The sequence below is a fragment of the Tamandua tetradactyla genome, chromosome X (assembly GCF_023851605.1).
Source record: "Tamandua tetradactyla isolate mTamTet1 chromosome X, mTamTet1.pri, whole genome shotgun sequence".
In the NCBI taxonomy this organism is placed as follows: Eukaryota; Metazoa; Chordata; class Mammalia; order Pilosa; family Myrmecophagidae; genus Tamandua; species Tamandua tetradactyla.
The window spans coordinates 33,155,389-33,159,733 of NC_135353.1; the positions used below are offsets into that span (position 1 = coordinate 33,155,389).

The 4,345-nt window shown below is 40.3% G+C and overlaps 1 pseudogene; it reads left to right on the plus strand.

The window, feature by feature from the left end:
- The first annotated feature begins 493 nt into the window (after nt 1–493).
- On the plus strand, nt 494–1,539 carry LOC143671765 (heterogeneous nuclear ribonucleoprotein D-like pseudogene; annotated as a pseudogene).
- The last annotated feature ends 2,806 nt before the right edge of the window (nt 1,540–4,345 follow it).

Here is a 4,345-nt window from a genome sequence, read left to right on the forward strand (position 1 = left end):
TATGTTGGGGTGCCCCAGGCTCAGTTCTTGGACATTTGTATATTTACATTCACTCCCTTGGTGGTCTCATTCAGTACCATTTACATTTTGATGCCTTCCAAATGTACATCCCCAGCCCATACCCCTGCTCTGAACTCTCTATTTCTGTGTCCCACTGCCTACTCCACATTGCTATTAGAATCTAATAGGCACTTAAAACTTAACATGTACATAACAAAAATCCTGATTTCCTCCCCAAACCCTGCTCCCTCCTTCTCTCATAACCCACATCTTATTATTTTTATTGTTTATGGAGTAAAGAAAATGTTTAAAAATTATGATGATGAATACACAACTATATGATACTGTGAACGCTGATTGTATACTTTAGATGATTATATGATATGTGAATATATCTCAAGAAAATTGCATTTGAAAAAAAAAAAAAGAGAGAGTATATTCCAGCCTGTTTTGTTGTAGTAAAATGACTTTCCTTTTGCTCATCCATGTGGGGATGAGTGGGGTATTTGACTGGTGTAGTAAAAGTTTGAAAAGTAAGTACGATGGCTTTTCCACCACCATTCTACTCATTGTACAACACTCTGCTGCCACTGCTACCCAGATTTGGTCTGCACAACAGTACCCCGCTGCCGACAACTCTGCCACCATGGAGGACATGAACGAGTAGAACAAATAGAGGAATTCGCAGAGGGATCCAAGATTAATGTAAGCAAGAATCACCAGGATGACGGTAAAATGTTTATTGGAAGCTTGAGCTGGGATACAAGAAAGATCTATTTGTCTCTATTTGGAGAGGTTGTAGACTGCACAGTTAAAACAGATCCAGTCACTGGAAGATCAAGAGAATTTGGATTTGTGCTTTCTAAAGATGCTGCTAGTGTTGATAAGATTTTGGAACTCAAAGAACACAAACTGGATGGCTAATTGATAGACCCCAAAAGGGCGAAGGCTTTAAAAGGGAAAGAACCCCCCAAAAAGCTTTTGTGGGTATACTGAGTCCAGATACTTCTGAAGAGTACATAAAAGAATATTTTGGAGCATTTGGAGAGAGAGAAAATATTGAACTTCCCATGGATACAAAAACAAATGAAAGAAGAGGATTTTGTTTTATCAGATACACAGATGAAGAGCCAGTAAAGAAATTATTAGAAAGCAGATATCATCAAATTGGTTCTGGGAAGTGTGAAATCAAAGTTGCACAACTCAAAGAGGTATGTACATAGGCAGCAACAGCAAGAACAGAAGGAGGAAGAGGAGCTGCAGCTACTGGATGAGGTGTTACTAGGGGTCATAGACGAGGTCAGAGCCAAAACTGGAACCAAGGATTTAATAACTATTATGATTCAGGATATGGAAATTACAGTAGTGTCTATGGTGGTGATCAGAACTACAGCGGCTATGGCGGATATGACTATACTGGGTATAACTATGGGAACTATGGATATGGACAGGGATATGCAGACTACAGTGGCCAACAGGACATATGGCAAGCCATCGTGAGGGGGTTGCAAGCACCAAAACAATTACCAGTCATACTAAAGGGAGGACCTTGGAGAAAACAGGAGGAAATACTACAGCAACCCATCTGGCCGGACAAAGTTGAAGATTGGTCTTCTGTTGATCTAACATTATTTATTTTGTAAAAGACTTTCTAGTGCAAGACACAACTGTCCAACTGTATATAGCTGCCATTTGGTTTTCTTTGTTTTGACTTTGTCCTTTGCTACCTGTGTTATGCCTCGGTATGGATTTGTTTATATAAATTCTGTTTGTATGAATTCATGTTAAACCTCAAATAAATGCTTCCTTATGTGATTGTTCTTCCATGTCAGGTACTAAATAGCTCTGTAAAAATGTAATTTTAAATAAGCAATAATGAAGGCATGGTTTATTTTGTAGAGAGTTTTGCTCCATAGAGAGGAACAGTGGTCCTTTATGAATAGCCCGTCAGTGTCATCCTGTTCCCCATTTTTGTAAATGTGTTCTGTGTTCTAGGCTTCCTCTCTCTGTTATCCTAGGCTCCCACCACGCTGTTGAGTAATGCCCTTTTCCCTCTATCTGAAGACACCGTCATGGTATTGTGATTGCATTTTCCAAAAAAAAAAAAAAAAAAAAAACAGCTTTTTAATAAGAAAACATTAGTAGGCCCCTTTATAAGTAAAAAGGATTTTGTATCGTTCCTATTTAGAAAGTCATTTGCTATGGTTTGCTTGTTCTTGGACTCAGAGTCAGTGATCTAGAAAAAACTTTAGCTAATGACAATATTATGTCAAAATGTCCAGATGTAGACACAGGGAAAGGGCACTGTAAAACTGTAGTACGAGGTATACCTAACTGAATTTAAAAGTATCAAAAGTAGTTAGCAAGTTTAAAGGATTTTGGCAGACAGGTATAAATTTATCCATTAAAAATGAAACAAAACTTGGTTACTCTGTAAGATACTTGAGTAGTGGCAAAGTAAAATTGTATTATGTTGGTATTATGCTATAGCCACGGATTTCTGGGTCAAGATGGCAGCTGAACAATGTGCACATTTTAGTTCGTCCTCCAGAACAACTACTAAATAACCAGAAACAGTACAAAACAGCTCCTGGGGCCACGTCAGTGACCAGACACACAGCGTACCCCAGTCTGGACCAGCTGGACCAGCTGCGAGCACCACCAACCCCGAACCGTGAGTTCCCAAAGCTGCAGCGACCAGCGCCCCTCCCCCACAGGCCGCTTCCCAGAGGGGAAAGGAAAGGACTTTACCAGCAGCAGGGACTGGGCACAATCAAACGCCAATTGTGGAACTAATTAACAAATTCTGACTACTAAAAATAGGCCCCCAGCTTAGGTGAACCTGATCAAAGCGGAGGTTGCTCATTTTTGCCCCGGCGCCAAGGGGGCAGGACTGACAGAAAAAGGTGAAAAAAAAAAAAGGAAACAGAGGTTTTTGTGGCTGTGTATCTACAAAGGCTTGACTGCCTCTGGATACAGCGGCAGGACTTTTCAGGCTGCAACTGCCCCAGGCATAGGCAGAAGTGAGCTCTTTTGGGGGCTTGTCTGGAGACTGTGCCTTCCCCAGGGGAGGGGTGAAGCCCAACTCAGGTGGAATCCCTCCATCAAGGAATTCAGACACCAGGGCTTGGTAATTTGAAGCCATTAAAACCAGCCTACAACCTCTCCTCTGTCTCCACCACGCCCCCAGCAGGGAGAGTCTGCCAAAATTAAAGGTACCGCATCATCTTATGCTGGTGGGACCTGCAGTCAGACAAGCGCCACACACAGGGCAGGATAAGAAAAACAGAGTCCAGAGACTTCACAGGAAAGTCTTTCAACCCGCTGGGTCTCACCCTCAGGGAAAACTGACACAGGTGACTCTTTCCTCCTGAAAGGAGGCCAGTTTGGTCTGGGAAAATCTGACTGGGGTATATAATATCTAAGTAGACCCTCCTAAGTGTGTGTGGGGGGGAAGGCACCACACAAGCAGGGCAAGAAACAAGAAAACAAGAACTAAAAAATTATCCTCTGTTAAACAAAACTTAAGCTAAAGGTCCTAAAGCTGAACAGAATGTCAAAGAACAGATAAGACAACAAATTCATCCAGCAAGAAAACCCTAGATAAAAGAAGTGAAAGCAATCTCCAGAATAAACTAATTAAGGTAATTAAATGCATAGATGCCAGCAAAAAATAACAAATCACACTAGGAAAATTGAAGATATGGCCCAGTCAAAGGAACAAACCAACAATTCAAGTGACATACAGGAGCCGAAACAATTAATTCAGAATGTACGAACAGACATGGAAAACCTCATCAAAAACCAAATCAATGAATTGAGGGAGGATATGCTATAGCCACCACTGAAATGAACAAAATGTTTTCTCTTTGGGCATTCTTAGGGAGCTGTAATGGAGTTAATTGCTCCTGTGGTTATGACTTAGAAAAAGTCATAGTAGTAAATCCCATCATTTTTAATGCAGTTGCATGAGCCTGAGTAGTTAAGCATTTCCATATTCAGCTATAGGAAGGAGTAGTGGAAAATAAATACTTTAAATTTTTGTGTATTAGTGCAAATCTTAGTGTAGCTGTTTATAACATTACAGCAATCTCTCGTCTTAGAAAACCTTTTGGGTAAATACAATCAAACTTGGAATTTTGTGTTCAGTATAGTTAATTGGTTTAGGGAAAAGTCTGTTTGCATGGTTGCACATTAGCTTGCTGGGATCATTAAGAAAAATACTGTTTACACAGATGCACACATGCAAACTAGTTGGTTTCACAAACAAGTATATATTTTTTATGTTGATGAACCTGTTATAAAAATTGAGTGCCTGCAACATTTCTTTTTTTCCAATCATGTT